Below are 25,058 nucleotides of genomic sequence, written 5' to 3' on the forward strand. Positions count from 1 at the left end.
CCAATATCATATATATGATGTATTATTTCATATAATTATCAAAATGTGTGTTCTTATATTTGAATTTAATTTGAAAATGCTTATTTGCAATTATCTTTGTATTTTAACTAACCTATTAGGAATAAAGCTGAAAGATGATTGGAAGAATTCAAAGATGAGTGCCAATAGCATTTAAGGAGAAAAGAACACTGATGTATAGCCATGGTGAGGGAAGTCATAACAGTTTCAAAAGGACATGACAGTGAGTATGGAGGAGTTATGAAGACTTACTACATTCTCTGTATTTATTCCTATGGCGAGCAGATGTTTAGACTTTATTATTCCTTCCTTAAGCCAGTATCTCTTCCTCTCACCTTGAGTTGTTATTTTCCTTCTTTCTCTCTTGTGAATTTATAGCTAGGTTTTTTACTTTTCTATTATGAGAATAAGTGTCGATCTCCTATATATAGGAATTAGACCAAGTGTGTTAGTTTATCTAGAAGAAAAGAGTTTATGAGAATAAATTGTTAACTTTTATAGTGAGTTGTGTTTTTATAGTTCTATGTGTTATGTAATGAATTTCTAAAATGTAATGAAATTTTTTTTGGCTTCTATCTTGTGTTAGTAGTTTAGTTGAAGCTAACCAAGGGGGCCCACTTGGAAGGTGGATTAGATTAGGATAGTATAAATTTATTTCCAAGCATTTTTAGTATTGTAAGTAGAAGCTGTAAGTTCCTTCCTATAGCATTACACTTCATGAATGTTCTTGTAGCATATGTGAGAATAGTTATAGTGGATGAAATGAGTTGGAATATTTTTTATCCTTTCATTGTATTTCTAGTATTCATAGAGTTAAGTGTGTTAGTTTCTTGCAACAATAGTATAAGTTATTTTCCTTGCATTTTACTTTCCTATAGTATAAGCTTAGTGACTCATTAAGAGACCTAGTGTACATATTGTGCCAACCATTTCAAATATACATCCTTGGGTTGACAATATTAAATGCACCTCATAGTGGGAAAAGTAGTCCTTAGTTTGAATATATTATTCCTACGCATGGCCTAGAGCATGACTATGATGCACCTATTGTGAGGTAGACCAGTAGATACTTGGGTTCCTCATAGGGATTGCATGCCAATACATGCATGGTTACATCCTTGGATTCCATTTCTAGGCCAACTTATGGAGCCTTTATATCCAACCATTCATTATAAATTGGGGAATGCACTTCATGCCTGGAATTCAAGTGATGCATATGCATATACAATTTATTACCTTGGAAAATTATATTTGATCCTGCTAGCTAGGAACAACTAATTGTTCATTTTATTCTATCTATTCTAATGATAGTTCTATAGGAATTTGTAATCAACCCAAATAATAAAAAAGATCAATTTAATTGGGTTATGGCTTAGGCTTGTACTATTCCCATTTATCATATGGTTGCAATTTTCGAAGCAACATATTTTCCAAAGTGGAAATAGGTTTTGTATCATTGGCTTTGTTAAAGTCTTGATTTTAATGAAGTAACAAAGTGGTTTTTAGGGTGGAAAGGAATATTTTTCACCAAGGGTGGCAGCAGGTTTGTATCATTGGCTAGAGAGAATGTAAGCTATCTTAGGGTGATGGAGCAATGCCAATTTGAGGCACTTCAATAGCAACAAGTAATAGAAACATATGCTAAAAAACAAGCCCCAACTTCCATGGGTAGTGGGATTCACCTGAGAAATTTTGTGGGTACACCTCACTTGTGTTTGAAGGAAGTGATTGAAATATATGGACAACAACATGACATCAAATTTCTTCCTAAAGTGGGATGCACACATGATGGTCTTTAGGTTTATGGCTTTGGAACTCTTAGTATCCATCTAGATTCTATAAAATAACAAGGGTTGGCTGATTGCATCATTGGAGAAACTAGTTGACATGTACTGTAATCAAACTAGAGGAAATCATTAATAAACCAAACATATAATGAAGAGGAAACTTGAATGTTGAAATGCTGAAATGAAATCCATTAAGGATTGAACACCGATGCAAGAGTTACAACACAATGTGAAGTTGATTTTAGATATTTAAAAAAAAAACATGACATAAATCATTCCCCATTTTTTTTATTGTGGAGAGCTGCACATGAAAGATAGTGAATGGCCTCAAACAAGGTTGGAGAGCTCTAAACATTGGTGGAGAGTTCTAAGCTCTGAATGTTCATAGAGATTTCATTTTGATACCCTTCTGATCACTACATTTTTTTGTTGTACCCTTATAATCTTTGCATTTTGTTGTCATTCCCTTAGGGGAGATCAGTGGAGATCTATGATTTTTTTCCATGTCCCTTCAATCATTGCATTTAGTTGTCATTTCCTTTTGATATTTATTCCCTTTCTCTAAATTTTTTTTATCATGTCATGCCCTTTTGATCTTTATTCCCCTTGTACTACAACATTAGGGGTCAAATTGTGATGATAATTTGTGATGATGGTGTAATTTGTGGTTATTTTCATGTTTTTTTGCAATTTGCAACATAGTGTAATTTGTGGTGTAATTTGGGCCTATATGTAGTAGTGCTTATTATGTGAATTTCTTTAAGGAGATAAGAGGTACCTATGTAAATGTTCTTTTCTTTTCCTTCTAAAAATGTATCTCTTTATATTCCCCCTAGTAGGTGATTAGAGAAGCTTCTCTTTATGTATATATATGTGTCTAACATACATACAAACACATATGTGTCTGTCTATGTATGTATGTATGTATATATAGAAAAGCTTCTATTTATGTATATGTATATATACATACACACATGTGTGTGTCTATGTATGTATGTATATATATACATAGATCTCTCTATTGATATACATACATACATATACAAAGATCACAAGGGTATGACAACAAGATGCAGAGATCACAAGGGCACAAAAAAAAATTTAGAGATGAAGAGATACATATATACATACAAACATGCATGCATGCATTTACATATGCAATTTTATCACCGTGGAAAATTGTATTTGATCTTTACTCAATCGCCAATAGATAATATAATATGTAACTACAAATTTATGCATACTTAGTTTGGTGTGAATAGTTTTGATTGCATTTGTCTGAGAAGGGTGAGTCTACTCATGATGATAATGGATCCATGTATTGGGTCTTTAGAGGAAAGAGACTTACAAAATATTAGATGTTTCTAACTCAAATGTTTCCAATTTTGTGTTCACAACTCAAATGCTCTCATGGTATGAGCTAAAACCCTCATTATTACATCCAAAATTAAGGAATAAAATATGATTATGTTCCCAATGGAGAATTTAAATGTAATTTTTTTGGATTTGACTTAGCACCGTGTCAATAAATTCAAGAAATTATGCTACATGTGCAAATTAACTTACATTGATTCCAAAGCTTAGGCCCTAGCAATAGTCAAAAAGTAAATTGTTGTCAAGGAATGTACTAAAAACAAGAAAGAGTACATATGTAGAATGAACATAGATATTGGTAACAATGAAGAAACATATTATCCTCTTATACATAATCATAATTATATTAGAGATCAACTCAAGAAATTGAGCAATTGAGTAATCCAAATATGACCTTTCAATTACCACACTCTATCCATCACTATCATTTTATCAAAATGCATAGTAGTTCCAAAGATTTACCAAAAATATGAATTGCACTCATATAGAAAGCTCATACCATGAGACATATTAAAACTTGTGGACTATTTGGAATTAATAGTACTTTACTAGTAAGATGACACTATAATGGAGCCATAGAGATATACTTATAGCTTGTGTGTCATTCTTGAAGACCAACTTATATCTCCACTATCAAAATTATATTATACCTACTCACTCAGAATTTATACTCACTTAGAAGATAAAAGCTTGAGATGAGATTTGAATAAAAATTATTGTGTTGTTGTTTTGTAGACAACTTATATGGATTCATATCTAATGATCATAGGCCAAAGGTATTCATGTTTATCATACACTTTTCATGAAAAAACCCTAGCTATAGAAGTTGCTTCTACCACTAGAGAAAGTATTCTCCCTTGAGTGAGAAACTACATGCCATCTATAAAAGCCCTTTATTTTTTTTGGGACATGGAGCACATTCCATGTTAGTAAAATTTAGGTTTGTAGTTATTTGCATTTTTTTTTCAAAGATATGAATAGTGATTGATTAGAATTTCTTACATTTTTTTATAGATATTACACTCTGTCATTTCCATCTATGGTGATATTGGGGTTTTTTTCTATCAAGTCAAAGTATCTTGATGTTAGATGGGATTGCACTAAATATGCATTGAGAGAAGGTGACTGCCTTTGGATTTTCCATGTGCTTATTATGCCATCGCCTAATATCCCTAAAGACTTATTATCGTGAGCTCTTTATGATCTTCTCATGCTCTATAAAGTCCTTCCACATTGTGGGAGAAATGTAAGTGTTTCTATTGAATTTGAGCTCAATATTATGGCCACTATTAATGGGGTCCATCGACTCCCCATTCGTGGGTTTTTCGGTAAACACCACCAATGTTGTCCATGTTAAAATGATGTCAAGACTTCGCTAGATGAACACCCATATCTTCAATGTGTGTTTCATCAACATTCCATTGAATGGCTCCACTTATCTACACTAAAAATCAAACTTGAAAGCTTGATCATTACAGAAATTGCATATATATCAATGCATGTGTATCTTAGAAGGGTTGATAGTGGCCATATGAAGCCAACTTTTTATGTTGGATATGGGATGATTCATTTTTGATGCCAATATATCCTCCTCCATATTGAACTTCTATATCATCTTTATTTATTGCTAGATACAAATCACTAAACTTGGTCTTCTAAAATGGTATGGACTACTTAGAATTGTTAATCTTGAATCATTGAACTATACATTCAGATTGATGAACCAACATTTTAAATCACTAGTTTAATATTTAAAACCTTTGGCCTTTGAAAGCTGAACTTTGATTTTGATTTGTGGTGCATGGACTATTATGAACCAAAATAAATCTAAATGTTCTTGGAGACATTTGAAAGAATTTGCACAAATTGATATAAACCATTCAATATAAATTACAAAGTCTTTGAATCTTAGTTCTCTGATCCAAGCCAAGAGCCTTCTAAACATTGAAACCACTAAATTTCCTAGGACACTAAACTTATCAAACATATGAACCTCCTTGAACCAATGGAACCATTTTGAAATAGGTTCAATGAGGTTCAAAACCCAAGAGGGACTAAGAAATAAACCTCAAAAAAGGGGTGCATGCTATGGTGGGTAGGAGGAAGATGGTTGTGTGGATGGATGATTGGGCAAGTTGCAGAAAATTAGGGTGTCAGTTGCAAGTAGTTTCATTAATTTGATAAGGGAATCAACTTTGAAAACTAGATGACCAAAATTGGCATGTCCATCCTTATGATAGATGTCTCTAACTCTAAATAGAAGATATTTATCATAGATCTATATTTATGTTTTAGTGATAATAAATATATAGTCTAATTTTAATAAAAATCATAGTCTTAAATCTATATGATTAAATAAAATAAAAAAGACTACTAGTTTTAGCTATATAATTCTAGTATATCAATGATTATGTTAAAAAAAATGTTCAATAAAACAAGTATGAGGTAAAATAAATGGATCGTATACTCAATCCTATTTTGACTTAATGTGAATGCATCTAATCATTACCTAGGCAATATTATGCATGAGATCTTTACTCAATTACCAAGAGATAATATAATCTGTAAGTATATACATACCTAGTTTGGTATGAATAGTTTCGATTGAATGCAAGGATAATTTCTTGTGCGAATTAAAGACATGAATGATTAATTTAATTTAGCATAAGTACTATGCAAGTGTGTGTGTATGCATGTAAAGCAGTTCACATAGTGAATTGATATACATATATATGTGCACATATGCATAAAATCATCATAAAATTAGGGGTAGGGGGAAGATGATTGTGTGGATGGTTGATTGGGCAAGTTGCAAAAAAATAGGGTATTAGTTGCAAGTAGTTTCATTAATTTGATAAGGAAATCAAATTTGAAAGTGAGATGATCAAAATTGGCATGTCCATCCTTATGATAGACATCTCTATCTCAGAATAGAAGATAACTATTAGAGATCTATATTTATATTTTAGTGATAATAAATCTATAGTCTAATTTTAATAAAAGTAATAGTGTTAAATTTATATGATTAAATAAAATAAACAAGAGTACTAGTTGTAGTTGTATAATTCTAGTATATTAGTCATTATGTTAAACAAAGTGTTCAATAAAACAAGTGTAAAGTAACATAAATGGATCATATAATCGATCCTATTATGATTTATTATGAATGAATCTAATCATTACTTGGGCAATATTATGCACAAGCTCTTTACTCAATCACCAAAAGATAATATAATCTGTAAGTATAAATTTTTGCATACTTAGTTTGGTATGAATAGTTTCAATTGAATGCAAGGATAATTTCTTGTGTGAATTAAAGATATGAATGATTAATTTAATTTAGCATAAGTACTATGCAAGTGTGTGTGTGTGTGTGTGTGTGTGTGTGTGTGTGGGTGTGCACACGCGCGTGTACGTACGTGCGTGTGCATGCATGTAAAGAAGTTCATATAGTGAATTGATATACATACACACATGTGCATATGTATGCAGTCATCATAAAATTAGGGGTAGGAGGAAGATGGTTGTGTGGAAGGCTGATTAAGCAAGTTGTAGAAAATTAGGGTGTTAATTGCAAGTAGTTTCATTAATTTGATAAAGGAATCAGCTTTGAAAGTGAGATGATCAAAATTGGCATGTTCATCCTTATGATAGATGTCTCTATCTCAGAATAGAAGATAACTATCAGAGATCTATATTTGTGTTTTAGTGATACTAAATATATAGTCTAGTTTTAATAAAAACAATAGTCTTAAATGTATATGATTAAATAGAATAAACAAGAGTACTTGTTGTAGATGTATAATTCTAGCATATTATTAATTATATTAAACAAAATTTTTAATAAAAAAGGTATGAAGTGACATAAATGGATCATCTACTCGATCCTATTATGACTTAATGTAAATGCATCCAATCATTACCTGGGCGATATTATACACAAGATCTTTACTCAATCACTAAGAGATAATATGAGCTCTAAGTATAGATTTTTGCATACTTAGTTTGGCATGTATAGTTTCAATTGAATGCAAGGATAATTTCTTGTGTGGATTCAAGTCATGAGTGATTAATTTAAATTAGCTTAAGTACTATGCAAGTGTCTATGTGTGTGTATGTATATAAAGCAATTCACATTGTGAACTGATACACATGTATACATGCACATATGCATATAATCATCATAATTAGTTATCCTTGAATATGAACAAGAGATGTACATGTTTAGAAGGAAAAAAAAAAAAGAATATTTACATAGGTACCTCTTCTCCCCTTGAATAAAATCACAAAGGAAGGGCATAGAGATCACAAGGGAACAACATGACAATGATATACAATGATCACAAGGGAATGACAACAAAATCCTAGATCTCCACTGATCTCCACCAACATTTAGAGCTCTACACCCTCTTTTGCATGCAACTCTCCACAATCAATCAAAACAAATGGGGAATGATTAATGTCATGTTTTCTTTTCTTTTTTGTTTATAATCCATAACCTAAAATCCAAAAGATCTCTTTATATATTTTCATACATACATAGATGCACATATATGTGTGTGTATGGATGTATATATATGTGTATATATATACACATATGTATATATATGCATATACATACATACATATATATACATATTTACATACGTACATACATACATAAATACATATACATACATAATATATACATACATATATACATACATACATTGAAACAACAATGCACTTTCTAAGAGTTAAACTATTATTCAAAAAATTAATTTTTTACAAGAAAATGCACTTAAAGAACTGTTAGCTTAGAAGAAAGAACATGGTGTAGAAATAGTAAAAAAAGTGTTTGATATGAGAGGTCTTCAAGTGAGTATGTTGACCAATCTTGAAAACTTGAATGCTGAAATGAAAGCTATCAATGATCAAACACCTATGCTAGAGTTATAATAAAATGTGAAGTTTATTTTTGATCTAGAGGATATTTTCATCAAAAATTGAATTATCTCAAGATCTCCCATAATCAACACCATGTTGAAGTTCTTAGAATTTTGAATTCGATGAGACTCAAATGGGTGAAAAAGGAGTTTGTATGCTCAAGTTATGGCTAGTCAAAGTTGGGTCAAACCTTGGACCAGAGGCCATCAAAAAGGAGAAATTTGGAACTCTCCAAAATTGGTCAAGGTTGGAACCAATTCAAAGATTTCGTCAAGAGGTTTTTGGAAATGATTGTTTTGTCAAAAATAGAGCTTGGATGCAAAAGTTATGCCCAGTCAAAGTCATGGTCAAATAGGCATATCAAGGGTCGACAAAAAATAGGTATGAAATTTTGACCATCTCTAATTTGGTTGAAAATGGCATCAAGTTGAAGGTCTCATTGCCACGGTTCCAATGCCATTCATTTTGTCAAAAATAGAGTTCGTATGCAGGAGTTATGGGTGGTCAAAGTTGCCAGAATGATTAGAGATGTAGCAGGTCTGTATGATGATGTCATCATGGTGGTACTAGGCGACATGGCAGAGCATAGTCAGTAATTATGTGGCACTATGTGGAAAAAGAAAAAATGGTGGTGCCACGGGTATGGCAAGGAACCCCACGTGGCGCCTTAGGGTGATGTCAGTACTGTAAACATGGCACGTTGAGCGTGGTCCACATGGCAGTTCACATGGTAGGTAAGAAAATGGGGTCAATGGAGATCAAACCCTTGACCACCAACCTCCAAGATGTTGGCTGGTGGCTATTGGGCCATCGACATTCCTCAAAAATGAATATGGTGTCAATTATATTAGTCATGTTCCCCACCAAAATTGACTATTAAAGGGTTGCCGACGAGATTGGAACCCTCAACCGACAGCCCGTGTAAAATTTCTATTGCTATTGTGCTACATTCGATGGTTAAATCATATATGGTAAAATTTAATTTTAAACTTTACCTAACAAACCACCACCTATTTAAAAATAGTTTTTTTGTTATTTGGTTAAGATTTCAACCCCCCAATTTGATGTAAGCCAAATTTATTAATTGGCAAAGGGGTTGATTTCAAAAGTACATTTTCTAGAAGGCTTATTTTTACAAAAAAATGTTTAGGCCTATTTTAATAAAATATTTTTTATAAAAAGGGGGCATAATACCCATTATGGACATTCCAAAGGATTCCAGAGTAGAGAGGGTGCTTTGGATGCATTTTGTATCAGATTGAAATGATGCCAAGAGGAATATGAGAGTTTCTCTAGTCAGGAAGAATTCTATAGGAGGAATGAAGGAGATGGGATGTAATGATGTTCTATGTCTATAGTCAACCCTTTTTAGGCAAATTCTTCCTTGCTCTTTAGTAACCAATCTTGTGCCTTGAGAGCTCGTATGCAAGATGGTTCGAGTTAGGATTTGTTTAATGACTTTGTGGATGGACTATAGTATGTTGCAAATCAACTTTTAAGAGAATCAATTATACATCGGTCACTCAACTGAGCTAGAACCAGAGACGTAGTCTACTTAGTCAGATGAACTCCGAAATCAAATCAGTTTTCTCTCTCTCTCATCTCTCTTTTTCTTGTGCTTATATGTGCTATTATTTTCACTTAACTATCATTTAAGTTCTTTATTTTGCATGGAACTAAATTGAAGTGGTTAAGTATAGTGGTATAGAGTTCGATGTTTTTGCACTAGCACATTGGGTTTCAAAATACTCTCTTTCTCTATATTTGGAGATATCATTCTCTCTTTCTATTGTTCATGTCATTTTTAATGTTTGATGTCTTTCCAATTAAATATTAGGCATTGAGTATCTATACACTTTGATGCAATTTTCAGTAGTATATAATTTCCTAGATCATAATCGGATCAATTTTGGATAAGGTATCTCTCTCTCTCTCTCTCTCTATATATATATATATATGATGAATAGTCCCATCATTATATTAAAAAAATACAATAAAGTTACATATTGTCTACTTGTTGTTTCTAAGATAGATATTTAGAAGTTTGATAATCAAAGTTTAAGGCATGAGAGCGAAGGGGAATGCATGGCTTTAGAAAGAGATTGGACAACAGAAAAAAAAACCTAGACAACCTAGAGGATATTATGGAAGCCATTGGATAGAATCATGGAAGGTGTTGTGTATTGCCTACCCCTAATTGAATTTTCTTGTTATATTGTCAAATTCTTGTAGGCTAGTTTTATGATTATGAATTATAATTAGCAATACTTGGTTAGTGGATTTGATTAGATGTATTTCATATTCATTTTATTTTCATGGTGATATATGTATGTTCATTTAGTGAATTTTAGTTATTTTATGATGTTAGTTAGAGGAATGGCTTATATTTAGTTTCTATGGATACTTACCCCATAAGTATGGTGTACTTGTATGTTTTACTTTATGTGTGACATTTCTGATCTGGTTGAGGGAGGGAGTCGTAGTAACCTGCTAGTTGAGATCTACACAATGTTGGACCATTACCTATTTAGTTTAGATTATACGTGTATGTACATGCGTAGATTTTATGCAGATTGTAGGTATTAGGCATCAACTTCCCTATATTGCTAGGATGAGTGTGCCCTATCGCAATATCTTAATGGTAAAACTAGGGAGATGATTCTTGAGTCCAAACCCTAACCTAGGCCAATTGTCCTAGAAAGTAGGACAAGTATCTAAGTTTTTTACCCTTCCAAATTCATCAAGGACATGAATTCATGGTTTTGACCCTGGAGTTTGATTATGTTCTTTGTCTTCAGTTGAGTTAGCATATTTAGTCTTTTGGGTATGTTGTGATTTTCAATTATAATTAAATCAAGTTAAAAGATAGTTTAATGATTCAATTTAATAAAAAAATTATAAAGGAAATTTAATATTTAATCATATTTAATTAACTGAGAAATTAATTAAATGGAAGAATTAAATTTAAGCATATACTTAAAGTACTAATTAATTTACTTTAATAATAACATATCTAGGAGTTTCATTTTTATAATAAACTCTAAATATTATTATTATTTAAGTTAATAAATATTTCATCAAAAACATCTTGAGAAATAATTAAAGAGAGAAATAAATTGATTTAATAAAGTTATTTTAATTAAAATGCAAAAGTTTGTGCATGCAAACTAAAATATAATAAAGTAATAAAGGAAAAGGGGTTTTGCGTGATTGCACAATTGAAGCCCTAATTTGGGGAAAAACTCTTTATTAAGAAATTAGAGTTCATTTCTCCACACATAGATTTTGGAGGAGCCAATTTCTGAGAAGAGAGTTTTTGAAAGACAAAGAATTGTTTGTGAGTTCTACGCATCCATTATTTAGCATCAGATCTAGGTAGGATCTCATGAGTTTTGCATAGTAGTTTCTTCTATGAAATCATTATGTCTTCTTTGTGATTGATGGATTTGTTTCAAAATTTATTTGAGTTAAAACCCTTTTTTGAGAAAAAATGGTTTCCATTATTGAGTTGTCTGTGATTTAATTTGAAACCCTTGTTGTGAAATTATGGTTCTTTGCTTCGAAAACATCTGTGAATGAATATAGTTTTGAAACCTTTATTTGATTGATTATAAATCAAGATGAGGGCTTAGAAAGGAAAATGAATTTTAAAATCTATTGTGCAAAATTTATTATATACATATACATGTACATACATACATACATATATACATATATATAATTACCATAGTAATTTATAATTAATATGATAACAAAACAAAATATAATATAATTAAAAAAATTGTGAGATGGCCTTGTACACGGAAGGGTGTTGTTTTAAAAAAATTTAATAATAAAAATGTATTTAATTTTTTTTTTTGGGTGGGCAGGGGCCATCACCCCACCCCCCTTTCTCCTTCTACACCACAGTTTTTTACTATTGTACCATGCAAGAGTATTGTTGTGGTAGTAGCAGGTACCACACTAGTATTAATGTGGTAGCAATAGGTATTGATAACGTAGCAGTACTCTGTTGCAGCCAAAGTAGATTTTTGCAATAGTACATAGGGTGGTCGGTGGGCCTAAAACACCTTTGATAAATGTGATTTCAAAAAAATATAAAATAAATTTATTAAATTTATAATTTATAATTATATTTAAATTTAGTTTATTTTAATGTAAGATTATTTAAATCTTAAAATATTATAATATAATTTAGTTAATAAAATATTATTACTAATATTAATTATCATTATTAATAAATTTAATTTTTTTATTAATTGTTATAGTTTTTATATTAAGATTTAATATTAATTGTTAATTATATTAGTATTTATTTTTTAAGTTATTATTATTTTTAGATGGTAATTACAAGTGGTTTGGAAATGAGATTTTAGTGTTACATCAATCATGTTTAGTTTAAACTATTTTTTTTGAACCTAATGTTAATTTATCTAAATGAACATGATGAATTTTAGGGATACATTTTAAAATAAAGTACAAAAACTGAAATATTAATTCTATATCAAATCTTGTGTCTTGAAAATGAAAATGAAAACTTGAAAACCTATAAGTGAAAATTGAACTTTTGTGTTTTCAAAACCAAATGAATTACAAAAGTTACTTTTGTATATACCTTATGTGATGTATGGTTTATTGATGTTGGGTTCAGGTTAACTTAGTGCTTGACCAATCAAGATGTTTACCAAAAGCTTGGGGGTGTTTGTTTTGTGATGATGTTATGGTTGTATTTTGGTTACAATCTTTTATACCTAACCATGGTGATGTGTCACATGTTTTCTATGATGAATTTAATATGTTGTTTGTTAATGCTTTCTAGTTTCTTGTATATAACTGAAGTGAATGGTTTGAATTGTCTGTTATAACCATTGATTCTTTGATTAGTCATCTTTTGGATGCTTTCTAGTTTCTTGTATAGGACTAAGGCAATTATTGTCATTTTTTTGGGTGCTTTTAGGTTTCTTGCATGGGATTGAGGTGAATGTTATTATTTATCTTTTCATGCTTTCTAGTTGCTTGTATAGGATTGAGGTGATATTGAGATTTGTCTGTAGGTGCTTTCTTGTTGCTTGTAAAGGACCAAGTGAATTTATATTCTTTTATCTTTGGGTGATTTTTGATTTCTTTTAAAGGACTAAGGTGAAAACTTTGATTTTATGATTTGTACTTTCTATGAGCCTAGGGTAGGTAACATGTGTATGTCGGTAAGTGGTTTGCAATGGATACCAGAGCCTAGAGTGGTTGCCTGGGTAACCCATTGTAAGTTGTTTTAATAATTGATAACATTTCATTAAATGGGTATTAAAATAAATTAATAAGAGTCATTTTTTTCCTCCCCCATGCCTCAAGTACTAGTACAGGATAGAATGGGAGTAGAGAGGATGCTTGGTTGTGACCTTGCTTCATTGGTATGCCTTATCTGTACAAAAAGGTAATGGTGTTGCATTGAGACACTAGGGGGTCAGAGTCCAAAGTGGTTGTCAAGGTAACCTTAGAGTTGGCTCATGCAATGACACTTGCCCACTTATATAGTAGATTTCCTATGTGTCTTTTTTTCCTTTGGGATTAGATGATACTTATGTCTTTGTGCCCTTTGATATAGTTTGCTTTTAGGTGTTTCCTTGACCTAGATGTTGGTTATGACTTATGTTTTGATGGGTAAAAGCACATATCTATGTCACATGTGGTGCTAACTTTAACGTTCTAGTGGGACCACATCTAGCCGGACGACTTCCAAGGGGACCAAATCTATCTGAAATCATGTGGTGCTAACTAGATGCTAAGTGGCATGTACACATTTGTAGGGATCTAACCAGATAGGTCTGATCAAAATGACAAAAATTATATAATCCACAAAAGACAAATTCGCTAGTCATTTTCATCATGGCAGCTTCCTAGAATTGTAGAGTGGAAGAGATATGACAGTCATTCAACCAGATCAGGGATATCAACAACCCCCCTTAATTTTTTAATATGTTTTAAGTTTTATTTTATGTTTTCTTAGGTAGAAATATTGTTTTTAATGTGTATTTTTAATGTAGATTATTTTAAAGAGTTCAATATTTTTTTATATAATTATACATTTATATTTTTAAGTACTCTAATATTAGATAAAGTTTAGAAAAAGTATTGAAATTTAGTAAAACTTAGAAATTATTAGAGAAATTAGATTAATTGTAAAATATTATTTATAGAAAATTATGCAAAAAGTTATATAGAAAATTTAGAAAAGATTATAATAGTTAGAAAATTTTGAAGCTTTATCAAATATTAGAAAATATTAGAAAAATTTGAATTTTTTTTAAATATTAGAAAATTTAGAAAATGATAAAATGATTAGAAACTTTTGCAACTTTAGAAAACAATAGAATTTTTTTATTAAATATAGAAAATTAGTTAGATGTAAATTAGAGAATTTAAATATTTTTTCTTTTATTTTTATTACAAATCATTAGAAATTGTCCTAAAAGTAAAGGATTAGAAACAAATGTAAACTAGAAACTAAAACCATCAGATTGAACTAAATCAGAATTTACTTCTTACCATGAACACAAATAAATTCTAATTGAAACCTTAACATTGAACCTTATAAATTAAATCACTTGACATTAGGTCTAATCAAATTCAAACTAAAACTCTCAAATTGAACTAGATTAAATTTTAACTCCTATATTGAGCTTTAAATCCAAATATGTTGACCAAACTACTCTCTAATCCCTAAATTGCTCTCTAAACCCTAAACCACTCTGTAACCATATAATCTCAAAACCTCTTGCTCTCTCTAACTTACACAAATTCATCACTCCCAACCCTAAACTCCTCTCTCTCTCTCTCTCTCTCTCTCTCTCTCTCTCTCTCTCTCTCTCTCTCTCTCTCTCTCTCTCTCTCTCTCTCTCTCTAGATCTCAAAATTTTAACCCTCTATCCCTCTCTAACTCATAAAATCTATATATCTTTGTAAGCCCTAAATTGATTTCTAACTCCTAAACCCCATCACTCTTTAAACCCTAAATCTCTCTATCTTACATAACCTCATCTTTGCCACTATTCAGTGCTTACAAAACACACTTGATACTATTGATCAGAGTCTACAGGCTTCACCTACCCTACAACATAGGGATAAAGTGATTGTGATTAGAGATGAGTTGATTAGGCATGATGCACACTATTGAGGGTTTTAACCCTTATGATAGTGTTAGTTTAGACACTTTTTATAGCACTCTATCTGATACTATCACTGGTGGTTTGCGATAGAGGGAGATAGATGAGATGGTCTTAGTGGAGAGTGTGAAGAATATGTTTCCACATTATCAACCTTTGGAAAAGGTTAGAGGGTACTACACTATGATGTTTATTGATCCATTAGTGGCACCTTTCATGTATCCTTGTTAGTTTTTCGTACATCACATGTGGCCCCAAAAGGATGAGTACCCCTTATATTTTTGCAAACAATTATTTGTAAAATTTCATCTACATCAAGAGGTTGATTACACTGATATCCCTAGACATGATGAGCAGGGTCAGGGTAGGTTCTCAGATAAATTCAGACACCCAGATGCTCTTGCACCCATTAATAAATGGTCATTAATTGGTCCAAACCTTTTGGTGATGACAAAATGTTTGGATTTAGCTACAGCTAGAGATAGAGTGGCAAATGATACATGTAGAGATGTGTATGAGAGGATTGCCACTATTGCTACCTAGGTGTATGAGATGTTTTCTAACTGAGTGCATAGATACATGACATGGTCATGGTTTGCATCTACAAGTGATCACACTGCTGCATCATCTTTAGGTTATGATATGTATCATGAGGTTGAAATCCCATCTCTAGTAGATGTCTCAGTGGAGTCTTCAATAGACTACTTAAGGGGTATGAGTATATGTTTTTTATTGATCTACTTTCAGCCTATCAAGCTATATAGTTGTTGACTGGATAGCCATTTAGTGCAGTGCCATCATATGTGACTGGTATCATTAGAGGTATGTTGGAGGCATAGGGTGGTTAGGGGTAGGAGCACATATATGTTGCAGCTATAGCTCCACCATAAACCATAGTTGAGGAGGATGCAACCCCCCTATTGAGGCAGGTTCTTATCCATCATGATGTTCATTGTTCATAGATATGCTCACGGATCCTATAGTTGACATCAGAGATGTGACCTTTAGTGATACAAACTTGAGTGAGATAGGTAGGCATATATTTCCAACAACAATGGCATATGGGGACTCGTAGACACCTAAGCATCCTGTGCAGTAGGAGACATAGGTAAAAATTTACAAACATGTCTATTTAATTCGACCTACAGATCTTATATTTAAATTTTTATTAAAGTATAACTTGTGACATATTTGTTTCTTCTATTACATACAAACTACACCTACAACTTGTGAAGGTGGAGATGGATAGGTAGCTATCAACCCTAGTCATCTTGACTCGTAGGTAAATTTAATTATACTTATGTTATTATTTATTGAATCTATGCACATTCTCATGATACATTTGTTCTTATATTGGACACTAGGTTCGCGATCTCGTCTTAGTTGATCACATCATCAAGCATGACATGCTCATCTTTGATATTCATATATGTCATATACATGATGTTTGATATTGATTTATGATGATATCATTTAGATTTATAGCTATGGGACATTTTACATTTACACCATACTCATATTTGACATATTTCATATTAGCATGAGTTATCTAACCATTTGCATTTATAGTAGACTAATATGATATTTTGATGAGTTATTTGACCATTTACATTTATAGTTGACATATTTTATTTTTCACAACTTATGTGACCATTTACATTTATAGTTAACATATTTGATATTTTCATGAGTTATGTGAACATTTACATTTATAGTTGACATATATGATTTTTTTCATGAGTTATGTGACCATGTTTATATGTAGTTGATATATTTGATATCTATATTTATAGAATATCTTTTACGTAAATGTGGAAACATATTTTTGAAATATCTCCTACACTATTTTTTAGATAAGTGTGAATGTGTAATAAATTTATGTGTTCTATAAATTAATGAAAATATGTGTTACATAATTTTCTAGGTGTGTTGTAAAAGTGTATAGCAAATGTACATGTAAATTTAGAAATAAATATATTATTTTTTAGATAATTGTTAATGTGTAATAATATATATGTTCTATAAATTAATGAAAAATGTGTTACATAATTGTGTAGGTGTCTTGTAAAAGTGTATAGAAAATGTACATATAAATTTAGAAATAAATAGATTAATTTTTAGATAATTGTTAATGTGTAATAAATTAATGTGTTCGATAAATTAATGAAGATATGTGTTACATAATTTTCTAAGTGTGTTGCAAAAGTGTATAGAAAATGTACATGTAAATATAGAAATAAATACATTATTTTTCAGATAATTGTTAATGCATAATAATATTTTGTGTTCAATAAATTAATGAAAATATGTGTTACATATTTTGTAGGTATGTTGTGAAAGTGTACATGCAGCAAATGTACATGTAAATTTAGAAATAAATATATTATTTTTTAGATAATTTCTAATGTGTAATAAATTTGCATGTTCTATAAATTAATGAAACTACATCCTACATCATTTTCCAAGTGTTTTGTAAAAGTGCACATAAATATTGAAAAATAAAAAACATGTATAACTATTGAAAAGCAACTTATACATATATATAAATTTGAAATATTTTTATGAATCATTAAACCTATCTAGATCAATAAGGAAGTTGTTGATACATATGGTCAGGATCCTTGCTATCTTTAATAATCTCCAACAACTTTTCATGGTCCTCAATATCTAACCTCCACTTTGGTTTGCTATGTCCTTTTTTTGGCATAATGTCAACCTAAAATTTTGTGGCTAAAACCAAGTGGCTACAATGTAAAACTTTTTGGCCAGGTATGTATTCAATAAATTGAACACCATTGTGATCATTTTTTTGTTTGTTGATAATAGGTGCATACAAAATAAGATTCATACTTCATTTAGTATTCTTAATAATATAGAAAAAAAACAATTATTCACAATTAATCTATCACTCTCTAGTTAGTTGTATACATCTCATAAGAGGATAATCTATACCTTTGATAACAACTAAAATAGTTGGATAAGATTGGTTATCATCATCTATACATGGTTCAGCAAACTTAATTTTCACTTTTGTGCATCTAAGTTAATAATAATCCACACCTTCCACATTTTGAGGATCTGAATTCGCAACAAAGACATCACCTACAAATGTACAAAAATAATAGAAACTATAAATAAATAAATATGAAAAAAAATTAATATAAAATGAAACATGTTTGTAGGCATTCACCTAGAACAACTAAATTAGAAACACATTCATAATTAGTTGAATACATAGGATTATGAATGTCTATGTCATTTTCATCTTCTTCATAAGGGGTACTTCCAATTATGTTTTCCCATGTCCATTTAGAGACATGGCCAGTCACAATATTCTCACGTTGAACTATTGTATTGTTTTGAATGCATACAGCACAAAGACATGATTTTTCTCTTAGTTAAATTACAAGAGGTTTGTGTTGTCTGGTGGTCATTAGTTGATGCAATCTTCTAATTCCAACAATGAGTTGAAAATTATAAGGATTTGATCGACCAATATCTGTAACACATTAAATCAGCAAGTATCCATGTCAATAATCAAAATATTGAAGTAATCATGTTAAAGAAAAATGGAAATCTTACCTTTTACTTCCCAATTTTTTTAAAAAATTATATTGTATCATGAGGAGAAAAATGAGAATTGCACCATTTAACAACTTGATTTTCTTTGTCTATCTTTGCACCTGTATAGGAAAGAAAATTGTATCAATTTTTACAAAATATAAAAGAACTATTTAGTAGATGGTCATATACATCAAATTTGATTACTACATAATAATATTATACTTAAAAGTACATGTTGGCAAAGTGCACACTTTACACATGCTCTTGCTCCATCATGCTCTCCTTTTCCATGACCACTTTCAAAGAATTTCCAAAGAAACTTAAGATTTTGTCTCACATGATGTGTTGCAAGCCAATTCAATGCATTTTCATAATTAAATTGACCTAGGAAAAAAATTAAAATAAATTTATGAGTAATCAAATCTATATATAATTAATTGTTCAGCTAATTAAATATATGCATGAAATTTTAAAGTTTAACTTTCAAATACACGTATCAACACAACCATCAGACCAAATCCAATGTTATGAAGCATTTATCCCATGATTTGTGAGATCATCAAAGAATATTCCAAAAAAATGAACTACATAGCTCCTATCATGAACCCTATCATCATTAAGATAAAAATAGACCTCCTTGATGATAATGTGTTCATCTAGATCAATACTTTCTATCCCATCCACTCCAAATTAAACATGTCTATAGGAAACTTGTACAAAATTGTAATTTGATTTGAGTGATAATATTTAGCTTGAATTCAAATTGACGGGAAAAAGTATAGTTTTTAGAGAAGTCTACAATTGATATAATACATTCTAGTGGAAAACAATTTTTTGAATCTTAAAACTATTTGGCTTGCCATCTTTTACGATGATGATGTTGGATGTGTGGATAAATCATAGTTCTGAATCTATCCATAAACTCACCATATGGAAAATTGCTCTCCTTCAAAGCTATTTTTTACATTCTTCATCATTCCTTGTTTGATATATCTCACAATCAAATCTATTCCACACAACTGGTGTTGAAACATCAATATTGTCCATTAATATGGAAATTTTTACAACTCTCCATAATTTTTGCATGCATTTTTTATATATTGTACATTGAATTCATCCGAGTCTTCAACATTATCACATAGCGAAGACTTAATAAATTGTGTTGTGCTTCTAGGAATTATCACATCTAGTTTAAGTGTTGCCATAGCTTTTCTAAAAGACTATAAATAAAGATAAAACTCAACATGATTTTGACAACAACAAGTCTCACATACCTTATTTATGTGTACCAAACATGGGACAACCTCTCAAACATTCTTTGGCAAATTTTCACATTTGAAAATTCTTTTTTGAAAGCTTCAATTTATTCACTTTGTGTTGTGTCTACAAACACTTTTGGATGTGCTATTTTCATACCTATCTCTTTATCTATCATTTGTATAGTGTCTCTTCTATAGGAAGAAACATGTGATTGACTAGTCTAATATTCAACAACCTATCTTCTAACATCTTCAGGAATTCTATCCTTTTGAGGAAGTCAACAAATATTAACCCAGTTCTTTTCAATGTTCTCATCAAGAAAATTTCTCCTTTTTATGTATCTTTGAATAGTTCTTCTAGATAGATTGAGCATTTCAGAAATTACTCAAATTTGGTTTTTTTGTGACAAGTCCTTTTTCAAGATCATAGTCATCTATGCTCTCCATGCATCACTTAAATCAACTACTCGACTTTTGTTATTAATAGCATTTAATGCATCTCTCAAATTCTAAACTATTGTTTCCTTTACATTATCTTCTAAGATTTTTTTATTGTTCACATCTATCAACTCTAGGACATGAATCATTTCTATTTTCCTAAACAACTTGACAAATAATTGGGCTTTACCAATCATACATTTATTTTTTTTAAATTCTTCCCACATAATTTTTTTAGATGTAGCTTAATTGTACTTTTAGGCATCATGTCTTTAGAAGATTAAACTTTTCTAATAAGAGAGTCTTCGTCCATCTCCACCAAATTTTCCAAACATAAACCATATTTTCAAAATGTCCTACTACTTCTTGGAACTTCGACACGATCTTCTTCAACTCCAATCAATGGATCTTCAATTAGTGGCTCTATATTACATTTTTTCCATCCTTTCTTCTAGTCATCTCTAACTCGATCATATCTTTTTGCCCTTTTCACTTTACTTCCTATTACACAAAAACCTGAATAGAGAGTTAGCTATCACTTGCATACTAAAGACTACCAAATTCAATTACATAAATACTAGTAGATCATGGACAATTTAGAAAAAAAGTCTACTTTAGAAGCATATTATATTTGATAGTATGTAACACTACAAAATCTTAAAACAAGTAGTTGCATTAAAGCATTGCTAAATTTAAATTAAACAATTTATTAAATATATTAAATAAATTAAATTATTTAACTATTTAATAATCTTAATAGTTTTCATAATATTTTAAAACACCTAAATTCATTCTAATAATTTATTTAAATCAAATTAATTAATAAATTTTAAATGAACAATAAATTTAATTAATCAATTTTAGTACAAAAATTACTTTAAAAATCTAATTTCTAAATATTTCTTCAACAAAATTTCATGTAAAACTTTGTTTTTACTATTACAAATGCAATTTTGAATTAAATATAATAATTAAAAAAATAAAACTTTACCTTTAAAACAAAAAACCTATTTTATTGAATTAAATATAACAATTTAGAAATAAAACTTTACTTTTAAAATTAAAAAGCCTATTTTATTGAATTAAATCTGACAATTAAAAAAATAAAACTTTACATTTCAAATATAATTTTTTTTTTAAAAAATAAATAAAACTTTATGTTTAAAATAAAAAACCTATTTTATTGAATAATATCTAACAATTAAAAAAAAAATTATATTTCAAATAAAAAGATTTTTTATTTTTTAAAGGTGCTCGTACATGTGAACATGTGTAAACAACTTTTGGGTCATATGGATCTAGCTAGACTAGATCTAGCCGGTTCTAGTACAACTAGATTCAATTTGGCCAGAACTATCTATGTGTCATTTGATGTGGCATTTTTTTCAGTTTTTTTGCAATTTTGAAGAACTTAACGCTTCAGAGGCCAATTTCATTATCAAATTAGGGTTTCAAAAAAATAAAAAATACTATTGGATAGAACTTGTAGTCAAAATTATGCCAATATAATTTTTTTTTTTTAGGTAACACAATATCAATTACAACAATTGCAAAATAATGCAAGTAGGTATTTCAACATTGAAGATGATGCACATTCAGAAAAATATAAAAATTAGTAGATGATAACAAATTTTTTTTTAAAATGATGAATTATTCTAGAGGAGATAACTTCCTCTTTGAAAAAATATAACATTTGTGATGGTTAAGATAGATTTTCTAGGGAAAGATGATGGGAACGAAAAACCATTAAATTATGAAAAATTCAACTTTAAACAGCTATAACTTTTGAAAATTTATTTTTGATAGTTCTAGATACATATTTCATCAACAACATACTTCAAATTTAGATGAAAATACATTTATTTTCAATTATTTCTATGGTAGGAACTATAACCCCTAATTTGTTCAATTTTTAACACTATCAAAAAAGGTCATTGAAAATTCTAAAAAGTATACTATTTTTTTTTTTAAATAAAAAAATCTTTATCCTTTTATATACATTTCATTAGTTTACACCAACTTAAAATTCAAAATAGAAATATGATTTTTATATCGTTGAAGTTTAACACTTTTTTTGATATTAACCTTTTCCTTTATAAAACAGTGACACGTGTTTATACTTTTACCATGATATCTCTATGGGACTTGAGACTATCTCCTCAGCACAGTGAGAGTAGACCATTTAGGTTCCACGAGGTTGGGTGGTAGTGCATTTTCTTATACCATTGAGATCTAATAGCTGGATGCTATTGCTAGATGTGTTCGTGTACATGTTCCTTTCTTTCTAATCTTGTGTTTTCTATTGGATGGTTAAAGTATATTGCATTGTACTTGACTATCAATGATCTTGTGAGATGATGTATTTTATTTATGATGTATATTCTTTGAGCTTTTCATACCATGTAACTTGTACATTGGATGATTATGCATTTTAATTATGCCAAGTGGTATCCTATGTAATTGTTTATTATTTAAATAGATTTGTACATGTGATTATTCCATAATGAGGACTTTGGTTATGTGTTAGATTTAATATTAATAAAACTTGTACATGTGATTCAATGTCATGGAACCATTAAGAGATGTAATATGTTTTGATGGTTGTATATATGTGATTTATTGCTTCTGCTATTTTTTCACTTGTTATTATTGCTTCCACTATATTATATTTGTTCTTGTTTATTATGTTTAAAAAAAATGTTTGACAAACTTAGTAAAAACTTTAGGTTAATTTCTTTTGGGTTCCCTAGTGGGGTGTTACATGTTGCGCTAGGTACTATGACATTGGAATCACTTGCAAGTGTCTTTGAGAACTTACAATCCAAATTTATAAAATTCTTATCATATTATTTCAAGCATTGGCATAATCTCCTTGCAATGGTCCCAAGTATCAAATTCTTAAAAAAGAGCGTTTCAAGGTTCGGAACCACTTCGACATCATATCTATGGTTTAGAGGTAACGTAATTGTGGTAGAGGTTTCTGCAAGGGAATGAGCATCATGATTATGTCATTTACATAGAAGTAGAACTTTCTTCTTCAACTCGTTACACTCAATTCTTCACTGAAGTTATTCTTCAATACCTTGCATATGCAATTTTATCACCTTGGAAAACTATATTTGATCCTACTAGATGGGAACAACTAATTTTTTACTTTACTGTACCTAATCTGATGATAGTTCTATAGGAATTTGTAATCAACCTAGCTAATCAACAACTAGACCCATCTAAAATGGGTTATGGCTAGTTTCTTTTTAAAAATATCTGCTATAATATGTTTTTACAAAATTTCTTGCAAACTCTGTCCATTTTTCCTAGTCTACATTATTTATGTGGAGGATCTTGAGGTAAGTCACTTAGCATAGGTTGAGTGAGTTTTGTTGTTTTATTATTTGGATTCTAGAATATGTATGCAGTTGGATCAATTTTTATGTTGTGTTAAGATGTAATAAGCACCTTTAAAATATCTCTAAATATACATGTTTAGAAAGAAATATAAACAGATACCTATTTAGAAGGAAAAGAAATGAACATTTACATAGCCCTTGACGAAAATTGCAAAGCTAGGTCACAACAACAAAATCTCAAGGTAAGGGTGTGACACAAAAATGAAATCACAAAGCAAGGGCACAGAGATGAGAAGGATGTGACATGGAAAAAAAATTACAGAGTAAGGGCATGACAACAAAATGCAGAGATCATAACAATGAAATTGCATAGCAAGGAAATGGTAATGATATGCAGAGACCACAATAATGAAATGCATTAATCACAATGGCATGACAATGTTCAAAGTGCTTCACCCTCGTTCAAAGATCTCCACTCTCTTTCACACACAACTCTTCACAATCAAAACAAATGGGGAATGATTTATGCTGTGCTTTCTATTTTTTGTTTATACTCACGCGGGCATTGTAATTTCAATGCCAACATCGGTATTGCGATGGCATGAGGGACAATTGCTAAAAAGAATATGAAAATCGCCACAAATTACATCATCATCACAAATTGCTACTACAATTTGACCCCAAATGTTGTAGTGACCCATTCATTTTCTATAAGTTGGGGTACCAAGACTTTGCAAATATGTAGTGATATAGAAAAAAGGATAGATATATATTAATTTAAAGGATAAAAATATCCTTTTGTGATATTCGATAGGTATTACAAGTAGTCACAAACCAATTGTACCTACTTTTTTGAATTAATAAAATACTTTATTTTTTGTTCCAAAGAAGGGAGTTGATCTTCATAATCAACATTTGTAAATGATCCTCTTGGTTTTACATTACTATTGATATATTGAAATTGTTGCAAGCCCTTTGATTGACAAGGTTTGTATACATGTATATACTTTTCTCAATTAATCTTCATAAATTGAAGTTAAAAATAATTAACTAGGGTTAAGTAACTTCAACTTTTGTCCAATAATTGATGGTTGCACACTTGTCTCCAAGTAGTTTGATATTTAAAATCTTCTTTGAATTGGACTTTATTCCCCAATTTGACAAGGGAATGGTCTTATTGATTTG

The sequence above is a fragment of the Cupressus sempervirens genome, chromosome 10, assembly GCF_028749045.1.
Source record: "Cupressus sempervirens isolate cs-2001-9-10 chromosome 10, ASM2874904v1, whole genome shotgun sequence".
NCBI classification, from domain to species: domain Eukaryota; kingdom Viridiplantae; phylum Streptophyta; class Pinopsida; order Cupressales; family Cupressaceae; genus Cupressus; species Cupressus sempervirens.